This window comes from Scomber japonicus, chromosome 21 (genome assembly GCF_027409825.1).
Source record: "Scomber japonicus isolate fScoJap1 chromosome 21, fScoJap1.pri, whole genome shotgun sequence".
In the NCBI taxonomy this organism is placed as follows: domain Eukaryota; kingdom Metazoa; phylum Chordata; class Actinopteri; order Scombriformes; family Scombridae; genus Scomber; species Scomber japonicus.
In genome coordinates, this window is record NC_070598.1 from 25,043,169 (window position 1) to 25,056,649 (window position 13,481).

The window sequence follows — 13,481 nt, forward strand, 5'->3', positions numbered from 1 at the left end:
AGTAATTAGTGGAGGTATGCAGCTGTGCCAACTGTGCATAAAGTAAGCAGGATTTTAGAGAGGCATGAGTGTGATCATTTGGTCTGAACAGGCAAAAATGCAAAAAAAAAACAAAAACATAACGTTCTGAAAACATGTAGGGTGCTCCCACGGGTGCCGCCAGGGATGTTGTGCCCCATAAAAAGATATGACATTGGGCCCAGCCACCAGGCATGCGCAGTTGCTATAGCCACCACATTTAAAGCTTTAAATGACTCTACCTGTGCATGCTGTCAACACTTTTGTAGTTGAAAACTAACTGTACAATATTTACTCACTAACTTCTACAAGTAATGTGCTTTAGACTGTCTTTTTTACTCTAAATGTAATGCCAAAAATAAAAAACTCTTTTATTTTTATTGAGGACAGTGTAAATAAAATATTCGTTTAATGTCTATTAATGATGAATGATGACAGATTTAAAAAAGCTGGGTGTTTCTGCCTCTGCAATCTAAGCCTATTAAAATGCTTTTATTTTGGATCCATTGTGCATCTCTACAGTTTCCTGTTCAGCAGCAGCTCTGAGCCTGTGTATGATTACAGGTCACATCATATTTTGATTGTTTGCATCAGGTCAGAAATTGATTTAGAAGTAATTGCAGATAACAGATTGTTTGAGCTGCATGGATGGGGGGGGGGGTTAGGGTTTGTAGAGAAGTGCGCTGCAGGACTCTGGAGTTAAATACTAAGTCATCTGTTTCAATTTGTTTTAAATGTTTTCACTTGCAGGTTTTATTTGTATTTAAGGAATCACAGTACTCCCATTCTCACCTTCGTACACTGACTCTCTGTTAGTATTAGAACTGAATACAAAATCATGTTTGACACTTTCACACAGCTCTGCTTACATTAACTCCTTTGTGCATGTGACACTTTTAAAGGTCTGAGCTCTTCTGACCAAAGACTTCTGTCCACAGATCAGAACATATGTTACTCTGTTCCCTTCATTCATAATGATACAGTATCAGTGACGTGCGGTGAGGTTCATGTCTGGTGAGACATTGTGACTTCATCACAATCAGATTTACAAACATATGAACCCTACAGAGTAGCTTATTCACCATTTGATTTGACCTCCTGCTTCACTTGAAAATCCAGTTTACAAAACTGTTTTAATTTTGCTATGTAATCCTCCATACTGAAAAAAGGCCAGACAAGAAGGAAAAAAAAGGATGGCTTCCCGACTTGCTCACTGTAGTTGTAGCTTTCTGTCACTTATTCTGCAGCTAATGAGTCGTAATAAGAATCACTAGGATCAGGAGCGCCCCCTGCCATGAGGCCGGAGAACTGCGTGCCTCACTTAGTGACTTTTTGCAGTCGTTTTATGCTGCTCAGCACACTGAACACGCTACAAACACTGTATAATAGACATCATCAGCTAAACTATGGAAATTTAGTTCATATAGTAAAAGTGTTTGAACATGTTAATAGCGACATACAGAGAGACAGCTGTACAGCTGTACTGTCTCACTGCATAGCATGCCAGCGCAGTAAGCCGGGTCATTGCGCTGCCTCACTGCGCGTCTCTTTTCAGTGTTTGATCAGTACATGTGAAAATTCAGCGATTTTGAATTAAAAATAACTCGAAACTGGTAAAGTTAGATAGAAAATAACATTATAGTGCAAATCACTGGACAAATATAACCATTTATTATTTTTTTCATTTTTAAGTCTTTTTCCATGATAACAGGTGAGGCACGGCCTCACCTGCCTCCCCTGACCGCACGTCACTGTACAGTATTGTTTCCTCTTGTGTTGTTGTTTCCTTTCTTTCTGTGTGTTGTAGTGTTTTAATCTTTTCGGTCACACATCTCAAAAGTTGAAGTCCAAACAGCCAAGCAGAAAGCATTCTGGGAGACATTGGAACAGGTGCACAAGAGTTTGTATTGTGCCAAATACAAAGTTCACAACATCAATAAAACCCTAAAGTTCATCGGTTTATATACACAACAAATTCCTCTTATTTCTTTAAACTCCACCTTCATCTCCATCCTAACCTATAGGTGTGTATTGCTGTTGCATCCAACCCCTAAACACAGGACTTTCCAGAGCTCACAACTAGACACATACATGGCACCTCATAGTCTCACCCAGTAGCCTCTTACTTACTTAAAAAAGTATGATATTCACTTTTCTGAATACATTGATGAAGTTATTAAAATAGTTACATTACTTTTTACATTTTAAATACCTAATAATTACATTCTAAAGTAACCTTCCCAACCCTGGTATTGAAGTATATAGTGTTCAGTCAGGGACGCTCTCGTCATAGATTAAACCATTTATTGCCACAAATGGTAATACAGTTTTACTTGGCATTGAAGGTTCCACTCTAAGATGCTCCCTGGATTAGCCAGCAGCATGCTGAGCTAAAAACAAGGGAGCGCAATGCAAGACCCCCTTGGAGTGGGCCAAAAGAAAGACATGAATTGTACATTGACCCTAGAGCCATGATGGGACCATGAACCAGAAAGGTGGAGGTTTGGGTGGTGGAGGTAAGCTTTGCCAGCAGCAGTGTGAGCAACAGTGAAGCAAGATCAATGTAGGTAGGAGTCGTATTTAAATGGACCAGCTTGTTGTGAGAATGGCTGTGGTGTGTGACTGGTGTGACTGGTAAGGTGCGCTGATTCAATCAGAGACTGTCAGCTGATTACAGCTGGGGTGTATGACTTCCGTGTCCTGCATGAACTAACATTACAGTAACAATGTAATAGTGAAACGGGAAAAAATACTATGATATTGCATATACTATAAAACATATTCACTCACTTTCTAAAGGTGATATTTAACATTAAATATGTCACTACAGTGTGCTGTAAGATGGTGTGTGTATAAAACACTTAGTAAATAAAGTTGAATTAAGAGTTGTTGTTTTTGTGTTTTAAGCTCTTTTGAATGTGCTGCTGAAGTAGAAATATGATTTGTTTTGAAGTTGTCAGAGGATATTTCAACTAGCGGTTAGATGTATCTGTGATGATAGATGAAGCTATAATTACTGCAAACATGACAGCAAGCGGCAAATTGAGTTTAGATTTTTGCTTAATCAAAACGTCCGGACGGATTTGATGGAGCTCAGGACTCATTCTGTGAACGACCACATGACTCCATATGATTTCATAATTAAACTTGGAATTTTTAAACACTTGCTTTCCAGTCTGATGAAAAAAACAGAGAACATTAATTACTGTTGGATCCCAAAAGATCCTGTCGCCCCGTCAGGAGATTTAAATAATGAATGAAGTTACCACTGCTGTGCCATGCTTGCATTACATTAGTAAGTAATAAGTGTCTCACATTAGATGTTCACTTTTTCTATTAGGTGCTCATTTGTGTCTGTTGCCTTCAGACTGTACAACAGGAAGTGTGGACATCTTTCACACACACACACACACACACACACACACACACACACACACACACACACACACCTCATCTCATCAACCTGAGATGCAACACACAACACCTGCCTTTCACCCTCTCCAGCTTGCACAGCTCTGGACTGTACTGACTATTTTACACAGTCAACATTCCTCTAAACCTCACAGTGTTTGACTTTAATGTTGCACTTTATAACAAGCACTTAATAAAATACCTGAACCGTGTCCTCCACAGTGTATCCCTGTTTTACTACTGGAAGTACAGCATATATACACACATTGCTTGATATTACTATATAATAACTACTACACTGTTCGTGTTGGGAGTATATGCATAATTTCAGATTTTTGTATTTCATATTATTACTGTGGCGTCTGTACATACACTGCATATATATTCTATAACACTATATTCTTCCATATATTCTCCTGTATATTGTATTCATCATGTATGCTTATAGTCCTGTATCTATATTATCAATGTTTCCAACAATGATTTATTGATTTCTATGCATTATTCCCATATATAGGTAGTGTAATGTATATGTTATATACAGTCTGTAGCTTTTAGTCATCTGTCTAATATCCTTAATGTTATATTTTATTTACTGATTTCAAAGAGGGATTTTTAAATCTCTTTTTTTCTTGCCTTGCAGGCTCCTGTATTACTGTATCATGTGGATTTCCCCAGGGAATAAATACAGTTTTACCTCTTACATGTGCCTATATGAACTACTCACCATATGTGATTTTTAAATTGTATAATGTAACTCCCTCATATTCACAAAAAGACACAAAAAGACATGACTCTAAAGTCCTTGGTAGTTCTCAGACAAGGAAAAGAGATTGCAAATGTGGAAAAAAGAACTTTATTGAATTATATCATATTTACAAAATGCAGACAGCACCTGTCTAGTTCAATAAATACAACTACTTCCAGTAGATTTGGAAGCTCAGCCTTGAATTATTAAAAAATTTCAGATTTCATCTTTGGTTCAACTTTAAATATTATATCACTCCACTCTGTGCATGTTCTAGTGCTTGTTAAACACAGCGTGAAAGGTTTTTCACAAATGATTCATAAAAGTTAGAATATTGGTGTCCATGGGAACAACTTACCATGAAACTCATGTAATGTGTTGAATAATTTGATACTTTTTGTGACGGCCTTCAGTATTCATTGAGGAACAAAGCAGAGACTGTGCAACAACCTGAATGAATACGAGCCAGGTAAATAAAAGGATTGTAAAACACATGAAAGCAGTGTTTTCTCTCTTCTCTTGGTGCACTCAGAGACGACCTTGAAAAACAGAAGGCAGAAGAGTCAAATCTCAAAAATACGTATCCCACGACAACAGCAACCACTTCATGCTTTTCTGCCAACATGATGAAACTTCTTCGAAATATCCTGCAATGTTGGAATGTCACTCATCATATTAGTGTGTGTACTGGAGGATACTCTGTGTGTGAGTGTGTGTGTTTGTGTGTGTGTGTGTGTGTGTGTGTGTGTGTGTGTTTGTCCTGCTCTCCATTTAAACTTACATAGTTGCTCCCTGCTGTGAAATTTTCTCTAACATCATGATTCTACAGGGTTTGATGCTGCATTCAAGTATTATGGGAAATGGTAGATGTAGGTTTTGTACTTTAATATCCCTCACTGTCATATTGGACAATTCATTATTTATGTCAGTTTAAATGTATACTACAGAAAGTATACTTTTAACTGCCGTGCCTTGATACAGTATAACTGGCAGTGTTGGTGTTGGTGGTGTGTTTGAGGTACCAGTGAGACAATGACATACAGTCCTGGAAGTTACACATTAACAGATTTAACCTTCATGTCGTCCTCCCGGGTCAAAATTACCCTGTCTGTTTTGACTGTTCCTTCTCTCCTTCCTTCCTTCCTTCCTTCCTTCCCTTCCTCCCTCCCTCCTTATCATTTTCTTTCCTCCCTCCTACCTTCCCCCATTCCTTCTTTTCTCTGTCCTTCTTTCCTTCCTTCCTTCCTTTCTCACTCCCTCCCTCCTACCTTCCTTCCTTCCTTTCTCCCTTCCTCCCTCCTACCTTCCTTCCATCCTTCTTTCCTGCATCCTTCTTCCCTTTCCTTCCTCCCTTCCTTCTTTCCTTCCTTCCCTCCTTTCCTTCCTCCCTCCTTTCCTTCCCCCTTCCTTATTTCATCTGTCCTTCTTTCCTTCCTTCCTCTTTTCCTTTCTCCCTCCCTCCCTCCCTCATACCTTCCTTCCTTCCTTCTTTCCTCTGTCCTTCTTTCCTTCCTTCCTCCCTTCCTCTTTTCCTTTCTCCCTCCCTCCCTCCTACCTTCCTTCCTTCCTTCTTTCCTGCATCCTTCCTTCCTTCCTCCCTTCCTTCTTTCCTTCCTCCCTTCTTCCTCCCTTCCTTCCTTGACTCGAGGACAACAGGAGGGTTAAAGGCTCATCAGGTGCTAAAACACTGCAACATGACAATTAGGAGGAAAATAGTCAAATATAGAAATCGTGCTTCAGAGTAATCTACCAGGAGTTTGTGTTTTCATGAATGTGATTGGTCAAAAGTTGAGCCTGCTTCAACTTATATACCAGATAGATGCTGCATTTTTTTTACCCAGGTGTACATGGTGGCAAACCCCAATGTATGAACACAGTGCTTCATTCAAATTAATGAAAGGACTTTGTTTCTTCACACAGAGCTGATGTGGGTCTCAATTAGCCTTAGGCTTGAATTTTCATGTGAGAGACTGGAGTCTGCTACCATCACACACGCAACTGTGCCATCAACAGTTTAGGATCATTTGCAAGACTCACACTCCAAAAAGTTTGTGGTAGATGCACACATCCAGAAAAAGAATAAAAGCAGGTTCTGGACCAAACAATGCTAAAAGTCTGCATACTGCAGCTCCAAGTGCAGGTAGATTTATTAAGATATTGTCATGAACTGGTTCAAGGTTCAGACAACCAAGAAGGAGAACGCATGTTTGTATCTCAAAAAAGAAAAGTCATTTATTAAAGTAACTTATTTACATCAATTCATCAAAACTACATGAATCTGTGGAATCAGTAGTGTATGGAAGTACATGAATGTTGGAAAATGTGTGCTAGAAAAAAAAATGAAGCAAACAAAAAAAAAGGGTGTTGCTGGTGGAAGAGAGCTTTCTGCTGCTAACTCAGCTGCTAGCTCGGCTACTAGCTCAGCAGCTAGCTCAATTGGTAGCTCGGTGGCTAACTCAGCTAACTGGCTAACTGTAGACTGTAGTAGTAGTAGTGTGTGCTGAATGTATTTATACCTCTACAGCAGCAGGGACAGGTTTATGCTACGCGGCGGTGATTTTCAAACTCGCCCACTAAATCCTGAACACAGAAATCTTGAAACACAGTTTGTGAAGCCTAGCTCCACAATTCAAATCTAAATGGTTGATTTTTACACCTTTTTTAGAAATACATTTATGACCTATTTAATGCGTTTAGAAGAAAATGTCTGAATTAACACAGTCTTTAAAAGTAATGTTCCCCAACACTGGAACTGGCATATTAGTTTTTTGTCAAATGTTTGTCATTTGTTTTGGTCATGCATGTTTTACTTATATGTCTTCTAGGTATCTTTAAGCTGCAGTTGACACTATCTCTGTTGTGTACAGTTACCATGGCTATGGGTGTAGTTCCAACCTTTTGCAAGGTTACTAGCTAGTGCAATTATATTAGCACCTCTATCTCCAATGCATAGCACTTGGAGAGAGAGGTCTTTAAATAAAAGCCATAAAGTGATCAAAATGGACTTGATGTCCAGCCAAATACAATGAGAAGTTCTTACATGTCACAAGTTGACCTGACTGTTGCAAGAGCAAAATAAACAACACAGACTGATCTAGACAGGGAATTTCTTTTCTTTCTTTTTTTTTAAACATTACCAACATATGACTGTCATAGTCATTTTCTATGGTATGGCAATTGTGATGATTACTTAAAGTTTACTGCACTTGCCTCAAGTGTGTGTGTGTGTGCACAGTGTCTCTGTGTGTATAAGATATTTACCTCCTGAGTGCTGACTCATGATAATAATGAACATGATTTAGACATGCAGCAGTGTGTGTTTTGGTGGAGTGGATGCTTGTTGTTTCATCAGTATGTTTATGTGTAAATAGGCTTGGCACATTAACAGCTGTATTTTACTGGAAATCTCAGTAGATTATATTATAGATGTGAAATATTAGAGAAGTACAAATACATGACAGTTGGTGTGTGATTGTGGAACTCTGTGTGTGTTAATAAAATAATGTTGTGCTCTCTGCAGTTGTCATTATGGATCAATCTGTTTGCTGAAATCTGGAGATAACACTGTGAACAGCACCATTTACTCAATCAGATACAAAACAAGGAAACATGGCAGCTGTAAAACTGTATAGGTGTGTTTGCACTCGCATGGCAAAATCTTTGTGTGTAGCACCGTAAAAATGGAGCAGATTACAGGTGCTGTTAGCAGGTCCAATGGAAGCCTACATTACCCATGATCCTTATCCACCATTGCTACAGAGACTAAGACAATCCACTTTGTTAACCCTTTCAAACATCACCAAATTCATTCCACACATATTAAGATATGTCTGTGCAGCTGATTCATGCTGCCCCCCCCCTCTCTCTCACACACAAACATACACACAGATTGTTTTGGTTGTACGATGACATTTCCTCTCAAATCCTCACTTAAGCAAAATCCTCAATCAAATAATTGTATATTAATTGCTTTCACTTGGAAATAATAATAATAATAGTCAATTAAAATAACAATAATAATAATGTTTAGTATGCAATAAGAGCACAGTAAGTGCTCATGTCAGGATACTGCATGCTTGGAGAACCTTCAGTTGTGATGCTACTCTTTATAAACATCTGAACACAATATGCTCATTTTAGTTAGAAACATACTTCTTGGACAGTGGTAGTATGAAAGAACATTACTTTTATTATGTATCATTATGAACTTAATGACCCCACTTTGCCTATACCACGGCCACCTGTCAACAAAATGTTACAAATATGAAACAGAAGTATTAGCATATAAGGCATTATGATCACTTTAATCATCAGGATGAAAAGATGTTTAAGTGATGTAATAGTGGAGGTTGAATGTAGTGCACAATGTCAAGTCATGTTTGATAAATATATGCAAGTGACAAGTTCAAAGAATAAAATAATGTAGAATGTAAAGAACAGTTTGATAACCGCATCTTTATCCCATTACTATGGCAACAGTACAAGATTTGAGTGCTTTAGTGGATGACGTGGCTCAACATTAGGACTGTTTTATGTCAGATGATCTCATATTAAATATCATCAACCACATGTTCTTTGAAATATAAAATTAGATGAGTAACTTCACATTTTATAACCAACATCTTTTTTTTTAACAGAGATAGTGGAGTTTGGATTTTGGGTTGCAGTGGACCAGCGATAAAATGAAGCTCACTGATGGCAGGCAACCCAAAACAACATGACACACACCATGAACACACCACATCCACCCACAACATCAATAAAACATTATTCATCAGAATCAAAGGAGAAATAATTAAAACTGGTGGCCTTAACATTAACCTATCGTATTGTTGACTTATCAAGGACACTTTCATGCTTCTTTGTTGAGAAATGTTCAAAATATCATGGGAATTATCAGTCAGGAAAATAGTTGCAGGTAGCAGGTCATCCCTCCATCAGACTGATGCTCAAAGCTTCTTATAGAGCTCCTAAAGAAGAGTCAACAAACAGTCTTTATGTTTGACATTTCTATTGTTTGCATTAGACCACTTATCTGCCTGCCTCAGAAGCACATCTTAATAAGTCTATGCGTTATATAGTGTCTCCTTATTATATTATTGAGTTTATATTTTTTTATGTTTTAATTGTGTTATTAGCTGTTTTTAACAAAAATCCATTTTATCGTCCTTTTCCACCATCTACTAGGAGACACACTTTTCTTTGTATGTATATGTAAATGTGTTAGTGACAAATAAGGGTTGGCAAGATGAACAATTCAAAAATAAGTTTAAAACTAGTTTTAAAAGCAGCATCAGGTTTGGTAAAATCCAAAAAGCAGGGGTGCTGTTGTACTTCATTGTATTTTAAACCTAAAAAAATATAAACAAAATAATACAATACTTTTTCGGGCTTTTTTGCCTTTAAACAGGCAGAGAGGGGGAATGACACGTGGGATTCAAACCGGGGTCACCTGCAACGAGGACTGTAGCCTCAACACATGGGGCGGGAGCGCTACCCACTGAGCTATGCTCAACCCCATAATACAATACTTTTTAAACTAAAAAATACAAAGTGATGTGAGGATTGCATTGCCACTTTGCATATTAAATTTTCAATTGCTAAATACATTTTCAAATTGCATGACAAAATTGAACATTGAATTGCCACTATGCCTCCATAGTGTACAAGTTATTCATATGTTTATTTGACCTAACCGCATGGACAGTAAAAAACTATCATTGAGCCATATGTGTATGTGTATGTATGTATGTGTTTGTATGTATGTATGTATGTATATATATGAGGGGCCGTTTAGGAAATAATTCATACTTGCTCTCACATGTTACATCATACTCTCTTACAAACACTAGTATAGTCACGCACACTTACTATCATACTTTCTCACATACACTACTATAATCACACACACTTACTATCATACTTTCTCACATACACTACTATAGTCACACACACTTACTATCATACTCTCTCACATACACTACTATAATCACACACACTTACTATCATACTCTCTCACATACACTACTATAGTCACACACACTTACTATCATACTCTCTCACATACACTATTATACTCAAAATTACTAAAACAGGAAGTTAGTTTGTTTGAACAGGAAATACTATAAAGCCTCATTCCTTGATTGGTGCACAGCTCTGGGAGCTTACTGCTAGCTAAATGGAAGCTGTGTGGGAGAACTGAAATCAAGAAGGCAACTTTCCTCATCGACTGCGCTACGTGAGGGCTGTTGATTACGGTTCGAAATTTCCGACATTGTGGTTATCACATTGGAACCAGTTAAAATGTTATTTGAAGGGGCTCTATGCGAAATACAGCTTTATTAGCTTTCAGGAATTTTATTTTTGCTATGTAACCCACTAATGGTGTATTTACATCTGGAGTAGAGAGTTATGTCACACGCCCTCTGTGTGTGTTGTTCTGGAGCCGCTGTTTTGGAAGCCGGTCCGGCAGCGCGTTCATGTTAGTGCATGTGAGCCACCTCCTCCTCTCCTCCACCGGAACCGTTAACCCACTCCCCCTATATAACCGGGACGTAATGCCACTCCCACCATCAAACCACTGAGGACCGGCTGCGACTTCGCGAAAGCGACATGGCGGAGGAAAACCCCATGAAGAGACCACGCTCAGTTGCCAAGAAACTGCCAAGAATAAGACCCGGGTTAACATTGGCCTTGCCAAGGTGGAGAGACCTGCGAGAAGAAAAAGGGATACATTCTGACTCGGAGCTAGCTCTTCTTCTCTTGGACCAGTAAGTAACGTTATGTGCAGGCCTGATAGCGCTCCAGCACCACGCCGGATTTCCGGCCTACCAACGTGTTTGGGGAAAAAAAAAAAATCAGCTGTTTAAAAAAATATTCAAAATAAATGGTGCATGTTTCAGAAAAATGAATGCCTGGTTGTTCATGCCCTGTTTAATCAATGGTTAGGCTACAAATCAATTCCTAGTTACTTTTGAGTATTATAATTGTTATGAATTCTTCAAATCAAAGGACATTTATGTATGCATGCTTTTATTTTGAAGTAGGTGGTTTTATTTTGAAGGCAGTTATGCAGTTCCTCTTCTTTTCCTCACCTTCTCCACTCGACATGTTTACAGCGGTGCAGCAGTCACTGACGATGTAAATTGTGTTCATAGGGAAGTGAAATGAGAGTGTACATGTTACTTTCCTCTTCTGATTGTGTTGTTAGCTGCTGGTGTATATTTACACTCTTTGAAAGTCCGTTTTTACTTGTTAGCATGATCGCGATTTAGCATCATTTAAGCTAACTCTGTTGTGTGTATGACTGCTAACTTTCATATTACACCAGTTTACATGTATATGCTGCATGATTCAGGGTTAAAGCAGCACTTATGAATATTAGATGATTGATACTGATATAAATGTATTTTTATTTACTGTGAAGTGTTATTCACTGTATTTAATTTACAGCAGTATACAATGATAAATCAGTCCTTTTATTTCTTGTTATAATTTCAGAAACTGCTCTGTACCCAGAATACATGGTTGTACCCGTACAGTTCTACAGTAAACAATAGGCTATAAGGGCAAATTCTACTGATGTCAGTGCAGTGGTCAATTAGGCAAACATCAGCATCAGAGGTCGCATTCCTCAACAATAATGACTGACCTTTGCTGGTATGGCTGTAGTATCCGTAGTCTCAGTATGCTATACAAGCAATACGGATCCCGCTTGACAATTACGCTAATCAGGGCATATGCCGTGGCTTAGGCTTGGGCTCCTCCCAGGGAAAAAAGTTCAGGCTCAGGATTTTTTTTTACTATCACCCCTGTATGTGTATACAGTCACATATCTGTTTAGTTAGTGTTACACTAATGTTAGACGTTATGTCACATATCATGTTAATTTAGTTGACAGTCTTAGGACGAAGCCTGAGCTGCTGCTCGGCTTCATGATAGCCATGGAGGGGAGCGTACCTATGTTTCCCGGCTAGCTCGGCGGCTAGCTCGGCCGCTAACTCACTGTACGTGTTATACTGGCGTTAGCCGCAGCCACAGTGAGTAAGATGGTTATAAGTTTATTGTTCCTCTATGAGAAAGACAAAGACGAATAATCGGACTGTGTAACTCCTGTAGTGCTGTATATACTGTAGACTCAGACTGGTCCCTGTTTTGTTTTGCTGTTAACACAAACGAGCTTAGCTAAGCGAGCTACCGTCATACGTCTGAGCTGGTAGCCATGTGGCTAACGTTAGCAATAAGCATCGTAAAATAGTAACAGAGGAAGGAATAGGAATGCCTACGACTAGTGCTGTGTGTTATCACATTTTATGTCTGTCCGCATATTTTATAGCACAAAGGGAGAGAAATGAGTATAAAAATATGTATGGCCTGCTTGTGTAATGTTAGTTGTAATACTGTCAAGGCAGTACATAGACGATGATGATGATGATGATAATAATGCTAACCGTGCTTCACTGGACCAGTCCTTGCTATTTCAGAAACTTTTGACTAAATGTAAAGTAAGATATTTTTGTCCTAAAAATAATAAACAGGCTATTGGACTGGTGATGAAATACTGTGACTGTTACTCTGATAAAGATGAGACATTTTGGTCTGACAACTACTTGTGTTTTCTATAACTGTTTATTGTAATTTACAGTTTAGCAATTCTGAAATGTTTAAATGTGAGAATTGTCTATCATGTTGGGTTTGTTTAGATTAAAGCTCTGAAATATTTTATACACAGGTTACATTTTTTGTCTTGCATTCCTCAGGTCATAATACCTAATAATGCTGTTACTCCACCATGGCAGACTGGCAGATGCTGTGTGATGGAAGGAATAACACCAGGAGCTACTCTTCAGACTCTCCGTCCTGTCTTCATCACATCCTCATCAGTGGCTTTGAGCACAGCAGGTGCCACAAAAGCAGACAAACCATACTGAATTAACACTTTGCATGCTGCTACTTTGTCACTACTGATCATAAACCTTACATGGTGTCATTATTTCTGAATTTGATTTGCTTTTGATCTATTGTCTTATGTATGTTATAAACTGAAGGGGCAGTAAACCGCATTTGAGATGTTAAAACAGAACTGTTATACATCAATCAGGGCTCTAGAGTGCGACCAATTTGGTCGCACATGCGACCTATTTTTTCAGAAGTGCGACTAAAAAAAATCGGAGGTCGCACCGGTGCGACCAGCCTTTCGAGAAAAAAAACATGCAATTCTGAAAGTCTGCTTGGGTTCTGTCTACGCCCCATATCGTGGTTTAAACAAATCAGAATTAAGGAAGGGCGGAACCACAGTAAAGAT